Below are 22564 nucleotides of genomic sequence, written 5' to 3' on the forward strand. Positions count from 1 at the left end.
CTTTTGATCCATTCACCACTACATAACATGTCTGTGCCCTGAGCAAAACTGAAAAGTGCCGCCTTCTCTATTAATTTATTAAATTATTTAAATATATTTAATGTAGTAAATATATTTATTTATACATTTAATAATATATAAATATTAACTTAAAATCAAATATAATATTGAATATTATGAACATTAACATATTATTTTAATTTAAAATTTTAAAAAATATTTAGAACATTTAGGACCCCTGAATATTAACAATAAAAACAATTAAAAATAATTCTTCTTTTTATATTTAGATTATGTGTTCATTTGCAACTTATTGGGTGGTATATGGTGTAAAGGTGTTGGTCTAAACCTATTTCCAGGAGGAAAACTGATATATCCGGGGTCCACTCCTGCCCCAAATTCTTCCACAGGTCCTTGTTATCTGCTTAGCAAGGTCATCCCAAAATTGTCTTGTCTGTCTCTTTCTTGCGCGAGCGCACACAAACACACACACACACACACACACACACACACACACATACCCCTTTGAAAAAAAAAAAAGGAACTAAGAATGTCACCCAAGAGGGCTCTTGGAACGTGGAACATAGAATGTCAGAGATGGGAGAGATTTTCAAACTCAAAGAATCCAGCCCTTTTATTTTAACGATCTAGTTGGCCTGTTCTTGTGATAAAGGCTCGAGGGTTTTGGCAGACTGCCAGCTCAGGGTGAGTCTCCGGTGTGCTGTGCAAGGTTGCATTTAGAAAGGCCCAGAGCCCAGAAGGATAGAGGTGAGACTTCTGCTGTCCTCTACCCTGGCCAGACCTCATCTGGAGTATTGTGATCAGCAATGGGGGCCTCTTTTTAGGAAGAGCATTGACAAACTGGAGCATGTTGGGAAAGGGGGCAATCAGAAAGACAAACGGACCTTTTTATAGGATGACTAGCCAAAGGAACTGAGGATGCTTAGCAAGAAGAGAAAAGTTTGAAGCGGTACTTAGCCTTAGCCCCAAGAAAGCTGAACTTAAAACAACAGAGAGAAGTTATATTCTGCTCATGGATAGCTAGATGGTGCAGCTGATAGAACCCTGGGCCTGGAGTCAGGAAGATCTGAGTTCAAATCTAGCCTCAGATAGTAGCTGTGTGGCCCTGGACAAGTCACTTAACCCTCAGTTTCCTCATCTGTAAAACGAGTTGGGGAAGGAAATGACAAACCACTCTAGCATCTTTGCCAAGAAAACCCTGAATGGGGTCACAAAGAATCAGACATGACTGAAATGGCTGAACAGCAAACATTCTGCTCGATTGTTTGATGTCAGAGAAAATATCCCTAAAATTAGGACTGCCCAAATAGGATGTACTGCCTTGGCAGATATAGGCTGGCTGTCTATTTGCTGGGGATATGGGTCTGGACATTCCTGCTCAGACTAGGATTGGATTTTGAGGCACCGTCCAGATTCAGTTTTCTGAGTCTCTGGAAGTGATGTAGCCAATAACATAGGGAAAAATTCCTTAGGATGTTTGGGTTGGAGGGCTGTTATATTTTTTACTTCCTTCCCTCCCCCTCAACTCCCACCCACAGAAGCTAAATCTATGGGCAGGCTCCGGAAACAGAACCAGGACCAGCCACCACAGTCGCTAAATGGAGTCCTTTGGTAGCGTGAGAGAAGCAGTAGGGGTGAGAGGAGAGGGCTGTGTCTTCACCAGGCCTTAGCCCAGTTTGGGAACCAATTGGCTGGGATATGTTCTGGGTATTTTGGGAAAGAAGGGTTGCCCCAGAAACTGGTAGGATTTGTAGATCCTTCTGCATAGGAGAAGGCTAGAGGCCTTGAAGGGTGGGAAAGGGCTCTTGGGGGACATAGGCCTAGGGACTCCTTACCCCCTAGCATGTCCCATCCACTTGTCATAGAGTCATGGAATACTAGAGTTGGGAAGGACCTTTGGGGTCATCTAGTCCAGCCCCCCTTATTTTAGAGATGAGAAAACAAGCTCATAGACCTTTCTTACGGTCACACAGGTGTCTCAGAGTTGGAAGGAACCTTCTTGTGGAATGACCTGAATCAAGGTAATGAGTTGCCCATCACTGGAAGTCTCTACTAGGGGATAGGCTGACAACATGAACAAAGAGGTAAGCAGCAGAGCTGTGATTGGAACCCGGACCTCCTGTTCCCAAGCCTAGGACTCTTCGAACTACGCCTGGGGAGCCAAGGGCCTGGAAGTAGGAGGGACAAGGCTGGGGTCCAGTCTCAATTCTGGGCTGGTGCTAAATTTAACATCAGGGCTAATTTTAATTCTGGACGGAAACCGCAGAGTTCCCACGGCCCGGGCCTCGTCCCTCCACCCCCGCCTGGCCCCCAGGGGCGCCTGGTGACATGGGGAGCTGTGCCCCCTGCCTTCCCAAGGGAAAGTGCCAACCCTGCTTCCCAGCTGGGCCCCTTCCTCCATGGGGGCCCATCACCCCCAGTCATGGAGAGGGGGGGTGGGGCTGCAGGCAGAAGACGGTCGCTGTTCATTCTTGTTTTCGAAGAGGACCAATGTCATCACGGGGTGATGTCTTGACTTGCATATGAATTAGATTTCAGTGAGGCAGAGTTGCACAGTTGTCAGCCTTACTGTCTCTTCCAAAGTCATGAAGTCCAGTAGCAGGACAAAAGTCAAGTCGACTGGTGATGGCTCCAGATGCCTTTTCAATGTCTGACGTGTTCAGGGAGGACTAGCACCTCTGCTATGACGGCTTGCTGAGCCCTTTCCAGGGCTGCTCATCTAATCTCAGAAATGGAAGAGGGGGAGATCTTAGGGCTATCTTCAAACTGGAACTATGATCCCTTCCATGAAACTGGCCACAAGTGGTTATCCGGCCTCTGGATGACCAGCTCCATACCTCCCCAGGTAGACCATCCCCCTTCAGGGCAGCTCTAATTGTTAAGAAGGGCAAGGTGTTACAATGGTTAGAACACTGGAGTCAGAGGACAGCTTGAACGCAGGTTCTGATATTTACTTCCCGCGTGCCCTTGGGTAATGGCTTCCCCTCTTATAGACCTCAGTTTTCTCATGTGTAAAATGAGGGGATGGCCTAGTTGGCCTGGAGGGTCCCTTCCAACTTTAGAGCTATGACTCACTGAAGTTTTTCCTTGAGTTGAAATCTTCTATAATTCCCTCCCATGGCCCTTGTCCTTTGTCCTGATCTCTGGCTCCAAGCTAAGTACAAAGGCTTTGGCTACATAGATGTCCTCACCCCATACCCACCCCACCCCCCAGCCTTAACTTCTCCAGGCTCCATATTCCCTGCCCGGCCTCCAACTCCATGAGATCCAGGGCTGGAAAGGCCTTGGGAGGTCACTTGCTCCATTCCCCTCACTTTCCAGAGAGATGAGGAAGCTATGGCACACGAGGTGAAATCTCTCACACTAGGGTAGCTAGGATTTGGGTCCTGGTCTTCTGACTTCAGGGTTCTTTCTAAACCACCATGCTGGTTCTCCAAGGAGGGGGCAGGAAAAGGGAAAGGGGCCAATGGGACCTTTTCTTTCCTACTTCTTCGGCTCCAATGGCATCAAACTCCCTCACACAAAAGCCCTGGCTGTTGGTGAGGGATAAAATCAATGTCAAAGAGCCATCATATTTCAGGACCTCAGGCTCACAAGGGGAGGCCCAAGAATGGGACCTGATCTTAGAATCTTTCCCTTCCACTGGGATCCAGAAAGGAAGTCTCTGCCTAAGACTCTGGCCAAAGATGGTGAGGCAGGGGGCCCTGGGTTTGTACCTATTGCCCCTGACACCAGTCCAGTTTCCCCACTAATTCAGCACCACCCCTTACACACACACACACACACACACACACACACACACACACACACACACACCAGCCTAAGGAAGCTTCAGGTCTTGAAACTCAGAACTATCCTTTACTCTTCCACCATTCCAATCAATCAATAAGGACCTAGGTGGCACATTGGATAGAACACTGGCTCTAGAACCAGGGAGATCTGAGTCCCAATCTGGCCTCAGACAGTTACTAGGTGCATAACCTTGGGCAAGTCACTTAGCCGATGTCTTGCTTCAGTTTCCTCATCGGTAAAATGGGGGTAATAATAGCACTTATCTCCCAGAATACTTCTGAGGAGCAAATGAGATAATATTTGTAAAGTGCATTGCAAGTCTTCAAGTCCATATAAATGTTAATTGTTATTCAAGTCTGTAGAAACATTAATTGTTATTATGAAGGAAGGAAGCAAGCAAGCAAGCATGTATTAAATGCCAACTGTATGCCAGATAAGAGGTAGCATGGAGTCATGGACAGAGAGCTGGTCTCAGAGCCAAACCAAGAAAATCTGTTTAAATGCTGACTGTGGTACATATCAGCTGGGTGACCCTGGACAAGTTATTCTCAGGGTTCTAGACTACCAGCTACAGAGAAGGTGTTCACCTGTGTCAATAGAAGATGTCTCCTCACCTGCGGGTTCCCTAAACTAGTAAAACCACAGTCTAATCCAGGGGTGGGGAACCTGTAGCCTCAAGGCCACATGTGGCCCTCTAGGTCCTCAAGTGTGGCCCTTGAGCTGAATCCAAACTTCACAGAACAAATCCTTTTATTCAGAATTTATATAAGGATTCCTTATTCCCTTATTCCTATGTGCCAGGCATGGGGAATACAGAGAAAAAAGTAGAAGGATGCTTATCTTGAAGGACAACATCTATATCTCTATCTATCTAAGTGTGCATATATATGTGTATATATACACACACATACACATAGTTCATGCACAACATACACACAAAATACATACATAAATATGACATATATGTACACATATATAATATACATATATTGTCTCCTCTGGCTACATTGTAAGCTATGGCTATACATACACATATATACATACAAAATAAATATAAGAAAATTTGGGGAGGGGTGGGGAAGCATTAGCATCTGGGGAGATCAGGAAAAGCTTCATGTGGAAAGAAACTGTGACTTCTAAGGGCTAGAGGCAAGGAAAGTAAGCATCCTAGATATGAGACAGCTGATGGAAGAGAGGAAGAAGGAGTGAGTGTGTGTGTGTGTGTGTGTGTGTGTGTGTGTGTGTGTACCAGTTTGTTTGGCGCATAGTATGCCTGAAGAGAAATAATATGTAATAAGGTAGGAAAGGCAGGATGGCGTCCCCATTTATTAAATGTAAAGGGCTTCATGTTTGATCCCAGAAGTAATAGAGAGTCACTGGAAGCTATTGAGTAGGGGGCGGGGTGACGTGGTAGGAACTGTGCTTAAAGAAAATCATCTTTTCAGAAGGGTGGAGGATGGATGGGAGTGGGAAGAAACTTGAGGTAGGTAGCCCAATTAGAAGTCCATTGCAAAAGTCCAGGCAGGAGATGATGAGGGCCAATATGTTTGTGGCTGAATGAGTGGAGAGAAGGGGAAACATCCAAGAGGCAGAAATTGGAGGTAGAAATGACAAAATCTGGCAACTGACTGGATATATGGGGAGGGTGAGATGAGGAGTTGCAAATTCGGGTAACTGGAACAATGCTGAGGCCTTCGACAGAAATAAAGAAGTTCAGAGGAGGGTGAGTTTGGGGAGGAAAGACCATGAATTGTGTTTAGACCAAGCAGAATTTGAGATATCTATAGGTCATCCAATTCAAAAGGTCTAGTAGGCATGTGGATGATGATGTGGATACTGAAGAGGAAGACTGGAGCTAGATATAGAGATCTGAGTCAACAACCTAATAATGATAATTAAACCCATGGGAGCCGACGAGGACACCAAGTGAGTGAGTATAGAGAGAAGAGAGCCCAGGACAGAATGTGGGGGCACGATATGGACAATGAGCCAGCCAAGGAAACGGAGAAGTGGTCAGCTAGGTAGGAGGACCAAGAGAGAGCTCTGTCACCCCGAAAGGAGAAAGTGAGTGGTCCCCAGGGTCAAAAGTTTGAGTTATTAAGAACAAAGATGGAAAAAGGCTGTCAGATTTCCCAGTTAAGAGACCATTGATAACTCTGAAGAGGACGGTTTCCGTTTAGTGACAAGATTGGAAGCTAGATTGCAAGGGGATGAGGGATGAGAGGAAGAGGAAGTGGAGGCAGAGTATGGACAGCTTTTTCTGGGAATTTGGCCATGAAAGAGAAGAGATGTGTAGGCTTTGGCTCGAGGGGATGGTAAGATCTAGTTAAGGTTTATTCAGGATAGGGGAGACCTAGGCATCGCTAAAGCCCTTGCTTAAAGGCCGGGTCAGTGAAGGCCCATGGCCTTCGAGGGCAGGCCATTCTACTTTGTGATAATCTAATTATCAAGAAAGATCTAGCATTGACCCTAAATCGGTCTTTCTACAATGTCTGCTCCTCATTCTGTCATATGGGACCAAGCAGAAAAACTCCACCCTCTCCCACATGGCAGGCCTTCAAATACTCAGTCAGAGCAACAAATGATTGCTCAGTGTCCTGGAAGGGAATCAAGGCCATGTCTCCTGGCTTTCAGTCCGGGGGCCCTTTCCATTGCAACATACTGCATAAGAGCCACTGAATTTACTGAATGAATGCTCATTGTTTTCTGCACGCACTTCAGCCTGGTCGTCCCCTCTGACCAGAAATAATTCCATATGCAAATCAATAGAGTTAACCCTTTGAGGCCCCAGGTGTGACTGCGGGGGAATGTGGACCACAGGCCACAGGAGGCCTATGCTTCTTTATAGACACAAATGCAAATCTGAAAGCTGGCCTCATGCAAACCGTGGGGTCACCTGGGTTTGGCAGGCGGGTGGCTCACAGACAGGGACAGCTTTGGACCTGCTCTGGCCCCACATGTACCAGAGGGGACAGGGAGAGGGTGGGGGAGGGGAGAAGGACCGGAAACTGAAATTCAGCAGGTGCCCAGGCCCCTCAAAGCTAAGGCTGCCCCTTCTTTTCCTTCTCCCCAACACAGGCCACAACCATCTGCTCTGATCTTTGATAGAAGTTAGGGCCAAAGGCATGATTATGAAGTCATTGACCTCAAAGGTCAGGGCCAACAAATGTAATTACAGCCTGTCCTAGGAAAAGGAGACAGCCTTACCTCTGAGGCGTTTGGGGAAAGGTCAAGTCTTAGTGAAAAATGGAGAAGCTGATGGGCCTGGGTCCCAATTCCTATCCATCCCAAAGCAACTGCCACAGGCTTCCACCATTGAGAGCCAAACCATTCCTGGGCCAAAGGGAAGTTTAAATTTTTGTCTCTATTTTCCCATGGAACAGACCCTCTTCCCACTCCAGTGAATCTTCTGTCCCCCTTAGGAGTCCTCTTTCCCCTCATCCCATCCTCATCTGCCCCAAGAAACTTATCCTCTGATAGAGGAAAGAATGCTAACTTTAGAGTCAGAGGAAATGGATTCAGATCCTGGCTCCTACTCAGTGGGACCTTGGGCAGGTAATTGAATTTCTCTGGGCCTCAGTGTCTTCACATGTAAAATAAGGGAGTTTGGACTAGGCAAAGCCAACATCTCCCTCCAACAGATCCTGCCCCAGCTCTCTCAAAGATCTGTTGCAATGGGGCATAGATTCTGTAAGAATGGGGTTCAAATCTCACCTCAAACACTTATTAAAGGTGTGACTCTAGACAAATCATTCCCCCTGTCTGGGCTTTCCTTTCCTCACATGTAAAATCTGAGCCCCTAAAACATTCTTCCAATGGTGAATTAACGATCCTGTTAGCTTTTTCACTGAAGCTAGCTCCCTCCAGAGGCTCCCTGTTGCCCTCTTCCACCATATTGGACTCCCTGATTCTGTGTTGAAGCCCTCAATCCACCTAAGAAACAATGATGCCCCTTGTCATTCTCCTCTCTGAGACCCATCCTGTGGGGCTGATTGGCTCAGAGGCTCAGGTGGCTGGTTTTCTGCTAAGATGGAGCTGGGCCCACCCATTCCTCCTTGCCGACCTGTCTGCTTTTGGGGGCCCAGAGGATCATAGGGTTAGACCTCAGAAGTCACCTAGTTCATCCTCTTTAGTTTACCTTAAGTCCAGAGAGGGCAAGGGACTCATCTAAAATCCCAAGGCAGAGCCAGGATTAGAGCCTTGATCCTCTGACTCCAAATCAGGTATTTTTTTTTTTTTGCCACTTTACAAGATCACAAACTGTTTATGGGTCATTTCCCTCCCGACAGAGAAAGCAAACTTCCTCTTTGTTTCCTAATTGGTGCAGAGAGCAGGCCCTTGCCCTGGGGAAGGCTAGGCTGTTCCAAGCAGCTGAACCAGAAGTAGGAATGAAGGAGGGTTGGGGAAGGACCCCAGGGAGAGGGAATCAAGGGGAGGAGATGGTGAGTTATTATTGATCACAGGCTATGGGATTCTCCCTTCTTCTTCTTGTAACCCTCCAAGGGTCTGGGGAAGTAGAAAACAAACTGGACAGAGAAAGTCCAGGTTTGAATCTGGGTCTCTTGACACTTTTTTCCTATGTGACCTAAGGCAAGTCATTTCCTCAAGTCTGTGCCTTGGTTTCCTCAGGAGATGTGAGATGGAGGGGATGCTATATAGAAAGGATCATTGAATCAGAGTTTTTTAGAGCTGAAAGAAACCTTACATGCTTCAAAGTAGTCTCACAGCCCATAGGAGGGGAGGACCTCTATGGGGAAACTGAGACCCCAGGTGGGGGTGACTTGTCCAGGGACCTACAGTCAATATATGGTGGAGCTGGCCGAACATCCTTGAACCACATCTCTGAAGACTAATAGTTAAAGAGAGGGTCCTGGGGCAGAGCAGTCTCAGGCCACCTGAGCATGGACACCCAGCCAGAGGCAGAGTATGATTTTTACAAAGATCATTTCTTCTCACAAATATAAAACAGCCAGGGAGACCCAGGTTCCAATCCCAAGGGTTGCTTACTATCTGTGTGACCTAAGGCAATGGCTTGCCCTCTCTGGGCCAGCATCTCAGGTTTGCTCATTTGTAAAAGAAGGGGGTTAGATGAGAAAATCTCTGAGGAACCATCCAGTTCTAGGTCTTCTGATCCTATCTGTGGTCAGCATCAAATGATATGCAATAGCAACCATCTGTACTATCCCCTCCCTCTGCACCCCAAACACCCTTTTCTCAATCTCATTCTGGGAGATGTCTTTGGAAGACTGGGCCAGAGAGAAGCAACCACTGAAGGGGGGGCAGTCTCAAACAGCTGGGGTCCCTCCCCCCTTCAGGGAGCCCAGGAATGGCAGGGGAGGGGGGTCCCGCCCGTGGCCCTTCCTGTCTCCTCTAATGAGCAGCTCAGGGATCGGCTGATGAAACTGGGGCGTGGGTTGCATGAGGCAACCCTGCAACCCTGATTCGCTGATATAGCAGTGGGGGAGGGGCTGCTTCCCCCCATACCCTCAGCCAGGGCCCCCCGGGGGCCAGTCCTGAGCTTGCCCTCCCCCTACCAACCTCCCCTAGAAGCCTCAGTCAACCTGTCTCTCACTTCTGCTTTTTTTCCCCTTCCACTCCTTCTCCATCACTATCATTCTACCTAGAATTCATACTGTCTCCTCTTGTCTCCTCCCCCATCCTCCTACCCCTACTGAGTACCAGGAAGGGGAAGGAGGTGGCATTCAGTCCGTGCTTGAAGTCAAGCCCTAAGAGCTATTCAGAGACAACATCCTCTCCAACCCATAAATTTTTGCCGATGAGGAAACTGAGACTCAGGAAAGTGAAATAACCTGTTCAAACATCACCCAGGTAGTAAGTGATGGAGGCAGGATCTGAACCCAGGTCCTGACTTCAAAGCTAGCACTTTTCCCACTGTACCACATGCCTTTCTCTTGCCTCACCTTACCACAATCTCTAGTGACAGTCTCCCAATAAGGCTTCCTTCTGTTATCCTCTTTCCCCTCCAATCTCACCCAATCTGGCATGCTGCCAGATACACTATTCTTAAGAAAAATCTGGGCACATCAGTCCTCTGCTCCAGACCCTTCGATATCTCCCTATGTCTTCCTGGGCAAAGTTCAAACTTCTGCTTGGTATTTGAGGTTCTCTCAAACGGATCACTCTCTTCCTTCTAAACACACCCTGTGCTCCGCCACCTCCTGGGCTTTGCTCGGGCTTTCCCAGTGCCTGGAAGGCCCTCCCTCCCATTCTCTGACAGCTGTCTTCCTAGCCATCTTTTTAAAACCCACTTGAAATGCTACTTCCTGTAAGAAGGCTTCACTGATGTCCCGCACTAGGTGCCTATCCCCCACTTTGAATCTCACACAACACACTTGTTTTGCCCCTGTCCAAAGCATTTAGCATGTAATACTGTGTATTCCCGGTATCTGTGTTTGTCTTATCACCTGCGAGATTGTGAGCTCCACGAGGGTACATCTAAACTACATTTAAGTCCAGCATTTAGTACAGTGCTTGACACGTAGTAAGTGCTTAATAAAGCTTTATTGATTGATTGATTAAACTTTGACTCTTTGTCTCTTCCCTGGTGATTCAAAGCATTGTGCATACAGTAGGTACTTAATAAATACTACGATCACAGACTTATAGTTAGAATGGATGTTAATGACTATCTCACTTAATCTCCTTGTCTTATAACTGAGAAAACTGAGGCCCAGAGAGACTCCATCATTTTACTAAGGTCACACAGTTAGTAACTGGTAGAGCTGAAGTTTGAACCCAGATCTCCTAATTCGAACTCAAATGTTCTTTCATGTTATACCATGTGTACCTCTTCTATAAAAGAGGTTCAGACACTGAATGATGGGAGTTAAAAGGAAGGAAGGCTCAGAGCCAGCTGGAGGGGACAGGGAAGGCTTTTGGGGGGAGGTATCCTCTGAATGGGGCCTCCAAGGATGGGGTGGGGTAGGACTAGGTAGATGGGAAAGGAAGAGGACATTCTACTCAAGAGGATAGCACGAACAAGGGAAATCCAGCTCCATGGAGTCACCTAGGTTGGATGACCTTGATGGGGGATCAGTGGAGATAAAACTAGAAACAGAGGTCAGGGCCAGATCAGGGAGGGCAATGAATGCCAGCCTTAGGAATTAAGACTTTCCACTGAGGGCAACACGGAGACGTTGATGGTACTTGACTCAGAAAATTGAGGTTCTTAGGAAGATGAGTCTAACGCTTTTCTCTGACAAGTCCTCCCTTCTCTACCTTCACATCACATCTTACTCCCCCATTCTGTTCCACCCACACTAACCTGACCTCAAAGTGGCATGTACTTCCCCCAGCCCTTGCCCTCATTTCCCGTCCAAAACTGGCCAGCGGAATGGGTCTTGGGCTGGGGGAATTCCTAAAGCCCAACCATGGTTACACCTCTCTGTATTTCCCCCGTGGTTCATTCAGTCATTCACTCACTAACTCATTCATTCATTCCACAAACATCATGAAGCCCCTATCCTGTACAAGTTCCTATGCCCCTTGATGAGCAGACACAAAGATGCCCTAAGACACAAACTTCCACCCTCATGGGGTTTACAAATGATGGGACAGGGATAATAAGGATGCTACAAGGAAGAGGGAGGGGAGTACAAGGCAGATTTGGGAGATGAGGAATTTGAGGAGAAGGCTTCATGAAGAAGGCTGGTACCTGGGATTTAACCGGCAGAGAATTTGGAAGGGGATCTGGTCTGGGGTTGGGGTGAACAAAGGCAAAGAGCCGGGTTAAAACAGGGAACCCCAAAGAGCAGAGTCAGCTTCACTGTAGAGCACATGGAGGAGATGGCATGAGATGGCACTCCCTTTACCCTGTAGGTAGATTCCACTACATTGTGGAAGGCTCCAAATTCGAGGCTAAGGAATTTGTACTTTCCTAGGCAAAGGCGAACCATTGAAAATCCTTAAAAGTAGGGGAATGATTGATCCAAGCTGGACATTAGGAATTCCTGATCATAGGCTTAGATTTAGAGCTGAAAGGGACCCTGGAGGTCATGTAGTCTAATTAATTCATTTTTCAGATGGCAAATTGAGGCTGAGAGAGATGAAAGGACTTTCCTAGAGTAATATAGCTAATATGCATTTGAGGGGGATTTGAACTCAGTTCCTCCTAACTCCAAGTTGGGAGCTCTATCTACCAAACCACGGCGCCTTTTGGTGATACCTCAGATGGCCTGGGCAGGACAGATCAGAGGGGGAGACAGTGGGCTTGTCCTAGGGTCCTTATCCCCTGCCTCTTTGTACCATCTGTCTGCATCAGCATCCTTGAGCTCGGGGCAGGCAGGGTCTTTTGACCATTCCTTAGAGAAGTCACATAGCAGAGGCAGGCCATTTCCATGATTAATGGGAGCTAATGAAAGCAGCCAGGTAGGGACTGGGAATCAGGACCCAGTAACCAAATGGATGAACATAGAGCAAATGAATGCCTTCCTCATCACCTCCCAAGTGCTGCTGAGCTTCAGGGGGCGGAGGTGGGGTCATTTAGCCCTTCAGGTTCTAAGGATTCTTAGATTCTGACTCAGCAGAATCCCAGCAGGGATGTGTAAACTGGTCCAGCCAGGAGCTTCTGCTGTCCCTCAGTGAGGTTCTGATGGGAGTTTGAGCTTAGGCAGAAAAGGAGCATTGGGAGAGGGAAAGCAGGAAAAGGACCACCAGATAGGCATTAAGTTCCTTTCAAAATGTCCCCACTGATCTCCTGCTCATACAAGGAGCCAGGCATCCAGCCTTCTACCTGGAATTATAGACTCTTAGAGCTGGCAGAGACTTTAGAAGGATCTGGTCCCTCATTTTACAGATGAGAAAACTGAGGCCCACAGAGAGTAAGAGGCAGAACATATGGCAAGATCATAGGATCATAGATTTAGAAATAAAAGTGACCTTAAGGGCCACTGAGTTCAATACCCTCATTTTACAGATGAGAAAACTGAGGCATAGAGCGGCTAAGAGACTTGCAGAGGGTCACTAATTGTCTGAGACAGGATTTAAGCCCTTGTCTTCCTGACTCCAAGTCCACTGCCCTATCCCCTATGCCATGTTGCCCTGGGTGGTGTCTGGATATGAAAGGTATGAGTGAAGCATGGACTGATCTGGGGCTGGGTAGAGGCAATGGAGTAGATGAGCTCTCACCAGTAGAGACGGCTCAGCCCCAGGGCAGGGGCACTAAAGCTGAGGGAATTCACTTAGCTCAGGCTGGCGGGGGTGGCGGGGGGCGGACGGCCACGGGGATCATTCCTGGAAGATGCAGTTCTAGATGGGGAGATGTAAGACGGCAGAAAGGCAAATGGCAAATTGGCCTCGGTGGACTCTCTGGGTGGGACGTGAATGGCGGGTGGAATGTAGAATGAGTGAAGGGGCCTAGTATGAAACCAGGCTGGAAAGGGCATCCTAGAACCAGCCCCGGGCTGGCCTTTCATGCCGGAGTAAGGAGATTGCATCTTGTGCTGGAGGCAGGAGGTTTGGGCTGTGTTGGCAGGTTTGTGAAGGATAGGTGACAGAAAAGAAAGATGGGAGGAATGGGCATCACTGAGGAGGCTAGTCCAATAGTCCAGAAGAAAGGTATGAAGGCCCAACTAAGAGCACCCACCTAAATGAATAGGAGGAAATTGGATACAAGAGATAATGTCCAGGCAAAGGCCATGGGACTGATCAAATGTGGCAAATGAAGGAAAGGGAAAAGTCAAAAATATCTCCAAGATGGATAGACGTGCCATTAACAGAAACAGGGAAGTCATGGGAAAGGCAAGGTCAGCAGAGAGTCAAGAGAGGAAGATGCTAAGGTCAGCTTTAGATGAGGAATTTGAGGTGCTGCTGGAGAGGATCTCATAGGCCCATAGATTCAGAGTTGGAAAAAATCATCCAGTCCAACCTCCTCATTTTACAGATGAGGAAACTGAGGCCCATAGAAATGAAATGATTTACCCAGGGTCGGTGACACAAATATTAAGCATCAGATTCCAGCAGGCAGCATGGGCTGGAGCACACATCCCATGATTGAAAATCCGTCCCAGCTCTGATATTTTATGTTCTAAGGTCTCTCCAGCAATGATACTCTGTGATTCTGGAGTAAGGCTTCTTCACCCTTTCTGGATCATGGACCATTTGGGCAATCTGTTTATGGACCCATTCTCAGAATAATGTTATTAAATGCATAAAGTAAAAGATATAGAATTACAAAAGAAATTAATTATATTGAAATACAGTTCTCAAAATAATTTTTAAAACAACCAAGTTCAAAGATTACTGAAATCTATGGAGCCCAGGTTAAGAGCCCCCGTCCAACAGTATCTTCAGGGGTCCCTCAATCCTTGAGGCCCCAGCCTCACTTGCCCAGGAAGGTTATTTCCTTCTCTTCTCTCTCTCTCTCTCTCTCTCTCTCTCTCTCTCTCTCTCTCTCTCTCCTCCTCCTCCTCCTCCCTCCCTCCCTCCTTTCTCTCCCAGTGTAGGGTTGCATTTTGGGGCAAGGGCTCTGAGTGAGCATCCTCCTGCCCACCTCATCCCGCCCTTTCTAAAGAAGACCTCTGCTACCAGAGGTCCCTCCTCCTACCCCCCACACCTAGCCCTATCCCAAGGACAAAGCTACATTCACAGTGCCTGGCACACGTGTATAGACTCATGGATGAGGGATGGCACGAAGTGTAATATATATAGGCATTTGGACCAGCCTCTTTTCCTCGCTATACGAACAAACCTCTCCCCAAATACTCACACACTCTTGGGTACATCCAAGAATGACCAATGGTTCCCTCTCTCTTGTTTGGGAAGATTTTTATGATTCTATCACTTACAGGAAGCTGTAGTGAGAAGATTATAAAAGCACTCGTGCACAAGGGTGCAATGAGGCATGCATGAGGTACCCAGGACACATTGCATGTGCGTGTGTGTGTGTGTGTGTGTGTGTGTGTGTGTGTGTATTTGGAGGGAGATCCTTATGGGAACCTTCTGGAGGGTCAGGTATTATTATACAGCAAATGGTGGACTGACCTTAGTCAGGAAGACCCTGGTTTAATTCTTGCCTCTGATATATATTAGTGGTATAACCAAAGCAAGTCACTTAACTGACTCTTAGTGCCCTCAAGCAATTCTCTAAAACTCTGAATTACTGAGGAGGTACTAATTGCACCCATGGAGTGAGTTTCCACACTCAGAGTTCTACACACTGATAAAACCATAGGTTAAAAGAAAAAGGAATCTGCAGATGACGGACTCATCCACCAGGCAGCTCCCCGGACCCGACGTCCCTGGATTTGGCTTTGGGCAGGTGAGTCTATTATAGAAAACCATTTGGGTCAAGCATCTCCCATCTCTTTGTTCTGGAGAATGCTCCTGCAGATGGCAGGAGAGGAGGCCCAATGGGGCCAGAGAAATTAATCCCTAGGCTGTCTCCTCCACCTTGCTGCCCTAAGAAGTTAACAGATGTGCTGGGGCTCTGGATGGAACCTCGGGACTGATGAGCCGCTGACTACGTCTCCCCAGCTGAAGGGAAACAGGGTCCCCACTCGTGCCGCCTCATGTCTCCCCTCAACAGAAGATTGCCTTCCCTCCAGACTCCAAACTTGGGGCCAGACAGGACCCCGAGAATCATCAGGTCCTTCCCCCTCTGCTTTTGGTTTCTCCCACCCTTCTGGTGACTGCACTCTAGACTTCTCCCTCCCTGAGTTATAGTCATTCAATCAAAAAGTGCCCACTATGTGCCAGCCACGAGGTGCCGGGCTCACTGAGACACAAATGAAGCAGTCTCTGACCTCACGGAGCTTATGTTCCACTGGAGTTGTGCAAAAGACCCTTCGCTAGGAGTCTTCTAATCCAGAAACTGACACTGACCTGGAGGAAGCCCCTTCCCCTCTCTGGGCCTCAGTTTCCTTTTCTGTAAAGTTGCCTTTGCAGAGTCAACTAGATTCTGTAAAGTTGAACTGGATGATTCTAAGCCTTTGCAAGCTCTGACGTTCTATGACATTCTAAACCCTGCTCTTTCCCAGATAAATCAGGTTCCTCACTACCCTTGTGGAAAGAATATTTGATTTTGGACCTGAGTTTCCATCTTGGCTCTGCCACCAGGCCAGTCACTTTGGGCAAATCACTTTCCTTCCTTGTGCCTCAGTTTCCTCATCTGTAAAATGAAGGGGTTGGATGAGATGAATCCTTTCTGGATCTGAATCAATGATCCCATCATCACTGGCAACACCAGGTATGATCCCCTCCTCTCCAAATCTCTACTCATCTTAAGCCCCCCTTCCTCTGGCAAGCCCCTTGTGATCATTCCAACTCACAGTGTGGGCCCTCCTCCATTTCCTCATCTATAAAATGAGGGGTCCTTTCAGCTAAGTTCCCTGGTCTGGAGTCTTCTGGCCTCCTGGAATACCTCCAGTTCCTGCCACGTGCTTAGCACTTAATTATTCTCTGATTGATTCCTGTGTATAGCTCCTGTCTCCTGCCCCCCTAAGCAGTGAACTCTATGAGGGCAGGGCCTGGCTCTCATCTTTAAAGGCTGGATTCTCTGCCTTTCTGAGCCTTCGTACCCCATTAGAGCCCACATTTCCATAGGACTTCATGATTTGCAACTTAGTTTCCTCTTGAGAGCCCTAGGACATCTTTAATACAGGTATCATTGTGACCACTTTACAGATGAAGACACTGAGGCTCACTGTTGGTCACTGACTAGTAAGTGTTTGAACTGGATCTGGAACCATGGCACCCTTGCACCATGCCCGGGGCTCTTTCCTCTGTATCACTTTATCCCATTTGTATAATGGGGTTGGCTGGAGGCAGAAAGAAATTCCTTTGACAAAAGTCTGTGGGCTGTGACTATAATCACAGCCTTGGCCCTCACAAGCTTGGCCTGGTGGCCTTCTAGTGGAGGGTCACTCCATCCATCACAACATGCTGCCCAAGCACAGCATAGCCCCTTCCACTGACTGAGACCTTGGGCATGGATGAGGAGTACCACCTTTCTTAATCTGTTCTTATCCTAGTCCAGCATAATTTTGCAATCTGGACCAAGCCAAAGAACCATAGGATGTCAGAGCTAGGAAGGCCCCTAGAACACAGGATGTTAGAGTCAAGAGGGCCCTTAGAACACAGGATGTCAGACCTAGGAGGGCCCTTAGAACACAGAATGTCAGACCTAAGAGGGCCCTCAGAACATAGGATGTCAGATGTAGAAGGGCCCTAAGAACAGAGACTGTCAGGGCCGGGAGGGCCCTTAGAACACAGCGTCAGAGTTGAAAGAACCTCAAAGACCAACATCATCTAAAAGTTAACGTGTCTACATTGGAAGACATCGTCTTTTCCTCTAAACGTGTTCCTCCTCCCAACTTCCCTATTCCTGCTGAGGGCAGCACTATTCTCCCAGTCCGTCAGGTTCAAAACCCTCGTTACCCTGGCTTCTTCCCTCTCCCTTGCCCCTGCCCCCTAACATCACAATTAATTGCCAGATCTTACCCCTTCTGTCAGCACAGCAGCTCTTGAGTTCATCCCTTTCTGGATCCTCCTGGCCACTCCTCTAGGCACAGTCCTCCTCGCCTCTCACCTGGACTACTACATTTGCCCCCTAACTGGTCTCCACTGATCCTTTCCAACCCATCCTCCGCACAGCTGCCACGTCCTGCTTCCGGCCGAGTTTCTCCCCTGCTCCAGAGCCTTTACTAGTCACCTATTGTTTTGAGATCGAAATACAAACTCTTAAGCCTGGCATTTAAAGGTCGCTAGACTGCCTTCAAACTGTCTTATTTTACCTCACTCTCTTTGATGTACTCCATGTTCAAACCAAGGTAGACCACTAGCCGTTTCCTGAACAGGACATTCCATCTGGTAAATGCCCTCCTCTGGGCATTTGCACAAGCTGGCCCCCGTGCCTAGGATGCCCTTCTTCCTCATCTCAACCTTTCAGAATCCTTTTCTTCCTACAAGGCTCAGTTTAGCTGCTACCTCCTCCACGAAGCTCCCTCTGATCCTTGAAACCACTAATGTATCCTCTCCCTCTACAAATCACCTTATTCGTGTGCATACTGCATCCTTTCAGTAGAATGGAAGCTCCTTGAGGACAGGGGCAGTTTCAGTTTTGTCTTTGTATCCCTGGGTCCCAGCAAAATGCAATGCACACAGTAAGCACTCAATAAATGGTTGACGAATCTAATCTAACACCTTTGTGTTATGGATGGAGACCAAGGTGAGGAAGTGACTTTCCCCATGGTCACAGCAGGGCCTTCACTAACCTAAGCCTACTGACTCTTCTCATTACCCAGCAGGAGTTGTCAACATCCAAGGAATGTACACTATTTCCTGAGAAGAGAGTCAAACTTGACTGCAGTCTTCTCTGGAGAACTCTGGGCCAGGGAGCTGCATAGGCCAAGTCCCCTGTCCTCATCCCAACTGACGCTCATTTCATGCCCTGGCCTGGTCTCCCCTATGGGTGGACCCAGGATATAGGTCCTACCTACTCCCCAGGTGATTGAGGGGTAGAGGCTTTGGGAATAGGAGAGGTCTGGACTGCCGTAGTCACTGTCTTTTGGTCTCTGAAGGGCCTTTGTGAGACAAAGATGTTAGAGGTGTTCTCCTTGACCCCAACTGGAACTAAGAGTAATGGAAGTCAGTTATAGTGGGATAGATTCTAGTTCAATATGAGCTTTTAAACAGTTAACAGCATCCAAAAGTGGAATGGTTGCCACAGGAGATGGTGGGCTCACATGCAGAGGCTGGATGCCGTCAAGTTCTGGTGTTGCAGGGGGAGTGTATTTTCACAAGCAAACATTGGTTCAACTAGATTGCCCCTTCCAACTCTGAGATTCTCAAATCTAGAATTCCTCTCCATACGCTACAACTGGCCTCTCCTTCTCCCCCCCCCCCCCCCCGAGACTGGCCCCGGCGGCAGGCGGGCACAGCTGCAATCTGAGTTCCTCAGTACTCTGCTCACAACCGGGCATTAGATCCTGTGCCTTTTGGTTAGTGGCTAAGGAAAAGCCCCTCCTCTGCTCCCACTCTAGTTGGCTTTGGACCCCCGCCCCCAGCCCACTGGACCTTGTACTTGGCCCAGGGCATTAGAGGCTATGAATCAACTGCAGTCTCAATCACTGAGGACCCAACCTGGAGGATTCCCCAGGCTCTTCAACCACTCATCCTGGACTGAGTTCTGGCTTGGCTGCCTCCTCCTGGACCCTTATCATCTTCCCCTGTACTCCTTCTAATAGGCATCCCCCGACCCTGAATCAACAGAGGTGATTAACCCTTTTATCAGTCACCCCCTTCCCAGTGGCTGGCCGAAAGCCTCTTTCTAGCGCCATCTGGACTGGGGCTGGGGTGGGATGGTATGTTTCGTGTGGTGTCATGTTTGGACCCACCCAGCTGCTTGCTGGTGTGGGGTTTTCCACTTTAAAGCACCTCAAAGCACACTTATCCCGGGAGCCCTCTGACCCTCTAGGGGCAGGCCCTTTGGCAATGGCTGGGAGACCCCCAGACCTTTTCCTGCCCCCCTCCCCTGCGCCCCACCGGCACACACACACACACACACAAACACACCTGCTCAGGGTTGCCGTGTCCGGAAACCCCCGACTTCAGGCTTCCCGGAGACGCAGGTCTGGTCCAGGGCCAGGGCTCAGGAACAACGTCAAGGCTCCGGGAGCGCAGCGAAGTCTTGGGGCGATCCAGATTCCGGGAGCCGGCGCGGGCCGTCGCCAGGTGCATTCATAGCAGGCTGCCTCTATTTGCATGGCCACACCCCCTCGGAATTGATTTGCATAAGAGTTACTCCTCCGGTCTGCGGTTGGCCAGCTCCAAGGTGGTTCGGGCGGAGCTCGGCCCTCCCACCTCCCACTCACTCTAAAGGGGCGGTGTCTGCGAAGTTAATGCCCCGGGCCGTGGCCTCTGTCCCTGGGTGGACACGGGCAGGACCCCAGGGTCTAGGGAACGGCTGGAGGCCAGAGCCCTGGCCTGGAAAACTCCTTTCTGTAACTCTCAGGGCCTCAGAATTAGGGAAAATTTGAGGGTAGGAAAGGTGAAGCATGGTGGGTGTTTGGCCTAGGAGTTAATGGGGAGGTGGTTTAGGGAAAAGGGCGGCGGAGATACGAAGGAAGTGAACTTGGGACTATGGGACTGCGTCTAACCCTTTAGACTAAAAGGAGAAAGGGATGGAAGCAGTCAGGGTCTAGCTGGAGCAGGGGAGCTGGGTCCAACCTGTACTGAGGATGTCTTAGCTGGAAAGGACGTAAACAGGATGTAGTGGAAAAAGCCCTGGCCTCGGAGTCAAAGGCCGTGGGTTCAAAGCCAAGACGAGCTACTTCTTAGCTTAGGTGAGTCACTTCGCCACTCTGGGCCTCAGTTTCCTCATCTGTAAAACAGATGAGAAGGGGTGGAACCATTTCCCATTCAGTTGTAAATCCTATGAATATCAGAGCTAGACTTAATGGAGGAAACTTAGAGATCACCCTTTATATGAATCTACTGTGTAAAGGATGAAGAAATTGAAGCTGCTTCTGACAATGACACTACCGTAGTGACCCCTTTTGGAAAGCTCTCCTCACATTCAGTTACTCAGTTGACTTTCCCCTCCTCCTCCAACTCCAAGGCCACTTGGAGTAAAGCAGGTCTCTTCATCTCTTGAGTGCACTATTGTACCAGCCTTTCTGTCTCCAATCTCTCCTCCATTCCTTCTGCAAACATTACTGGGGCTCAGATCTGATCACATCCTTACCCTACTCAGATACCTTAGAAGAGTTCCAGGCTGCCTGCAAAATGAAGTCCAAACAGCCTGATATTCAAGGCTCTCTCCAATCTAACTCATCTGGGAAACATCCCTGGGTGTTTCCTCAGTTCAAAGTCACCCTGGGTATTCATTGTAACCAGATTTTGCTTGGCTGGGGAGCAAGGACTCCTCTCTTCTCCAAATATGCTTCCCACTCTCCTCTCCTCACTGGTTTACTCCTCCTTTCCCTTGCAAAGAGTCTGAAGAGACCTTAGAGTGGGATTTCCAATCACCATTCCTCTATCCACCCCAAGGCTTCCCTAACTGTTTAGGACTCCTCTCTCTCATTACCACACACCTCCCCCCACCTTACTGTAACTCACCTCTATTTTAAACACTATCTTTACTGCTAATTCTGACTGAAGGCTAAACTTAAACACACCTCTGACTTTTAACCCTAAGGTCAGCCCAAAACAGCCCACACCGTTAAGGTTAATCTTTAACTTTTAATTTAATCTTTAATTTTCCTATAACTCTAACCCTAAAGCTAGTCACTAAACCTACAACTAACTTCAACTCCAGCCCTATCCCTTGAACTAAACGTGACCCTATTTCTCATCTTAACACTGGCCTTCACTTTCTTTATCACTCTAGCACTAACCATCGGATTAACCATAATGCCTACCATAGCTCTGTCCTTATCCCTAAAGCTAAATCAAGCTCTTCACTGAACACTTACTCAAATCCTGTTAACTCTATGAATAAAATAGAATCTTAATCCAAAAGGTGATTTTATTCCTAACCCTAATCCCTACTCTTACTTTATGCTTAAATAAAACCCTAAAATGAATCATAAAAGTGACACAGGGCTGTTACCAGGTCCTAATGTTAATGCCTAGCTAAATCCACGATAGTCTTAGTCCACCCTCACCTCCCCCGAAAGAACTAGCCCTAACCTCGTTAACTTTGAGGTCGTGTTTCAGTATCAAGTCAAAATTAACCTTCGCTGTAACCTTGATTCTACCCAAAGTCTCGACCTTAATTTTAACTGAAACCTTAAATAAGACTTGAACTACAAATGGAATGGAAGGCTAATCCTGAATGTCCTCATCTTGCCTTTTATTTGTGACCTTGGGCAAGTCACTGCTCCTTTAGGGAGCTTGATTTTTCCATCTGAAAATGAGAGGGTGGAATAAATTATTTCCTTATTTATTTATTTACTTATTTTTTGGAATAAATTATTTCTAAGGTCTCTTCAGTTTCTGGCATTCTGTGCTCTTTGCTCTAAGGGATCTTCTAGCTCTTCTGGAATTCTGTGTTAAGGGCTGAGAGTGACCTTAAAATATAGAATATCAAGGTTAGAATGAGATCTTTGAAAGAGTCTAGTTCAACTTCTGCATTTTACAGATTGGGAAACTGAGGTCCAGAAAGGTTGAATTACTTAACCATTACTTAGTTACTTTGTGACCTTAGCCAAGGTCACAAAACTAGTTTTTGACAATCAGCACTCCAACCCAGTTTTCTTGTTAGTCTAATTTTTTTTTTCCTATGCTGCCTTCCATCATATCCTCATCCCAATCTCAGATAAAACTACCAAACTAGGACAAGTCCAATACTTCACTCTCTCCTCAATCTAGGTTCAAAATTTATTAGCCGTGTAACTCTTGGCAAATCACTTAACTTCTCTGAGGTTGTTTCGTCATCGACAAAATGCATCTCTGGGATTTTTTAAGCAAACCATGACATCATCTTCAAACAGAGATGATTTTGCCTCTTCTTTGCCTAAGCTTAGCCCCTTAATTTCCTTTTCTGGTCTTCTTGTTTTCACTAACATTCCTAGAACTCCATCTGTTCTTAACCTGTGTCTAATCTCTGTATTCTCGTCGCAGAATCCTAGGTCTTCAGAGCTGGAAGTAGACCAGCAGTCAGCCTCACCAGTGCAGAAATCCCCTTCATGGTTTCCCTGCTAACGGGTCCTCTAGCCTTTGACCCAACCTCTTCCGGTAATGGAGAGTGAGGTCGCCCTTAAGGCAGGTGGTCCAGCAGAGGCTGATGGCC

The 22564-nt window shown here is 47.7% G+C and overlaps 1 protein-coding gene across 6 annotated transcripts in view; it reads right to left on the reverse strand.

Moving 5' to 3' along the window:
- Positions 1 to 19473, reverse strand: part of MEF2B (myocyte enhancer factor 2B) — a 34736-nt gene extending 15263 nt beyond the window's left edge. For 5 of the 6 annotated variants that reach the window (XM_027853065.1, XM_027853064.1, XM_027853062.1 and 2 more), the window contains exon 1: positions 19345 to 19473. The gene's annotated coding sequence lies outside the window, so the exon portion shown is untranslated. Of the gene's footprint in view, positions 1 to 2590; positions 2736 to 19344 lie in introns of those variants that run through there. The other variant, XM_027853061.1, reaches the window with a different exon arrangement.
- Positions 19474 to 22564: the final 3091 nt, after the last annotated feature.

The sequence above is a fragment of the Vombatus ursinus genome, unplaced genomic scaffold (genome assembly GCF_900497805.2).
Source record: "Vombatus ursinus unplaced genomic scaffold, bare-nosed wombat genome assembly UNPS02009918.1, whole genome shotgun sequence".
Taxonomy (NCBI): domain Eukaryota; kingdom Metazoa; phylum Chordata; class Mammalia; order Diprotodontia; family Vombatidae; genus Vombatus; species Vombatus ursinus.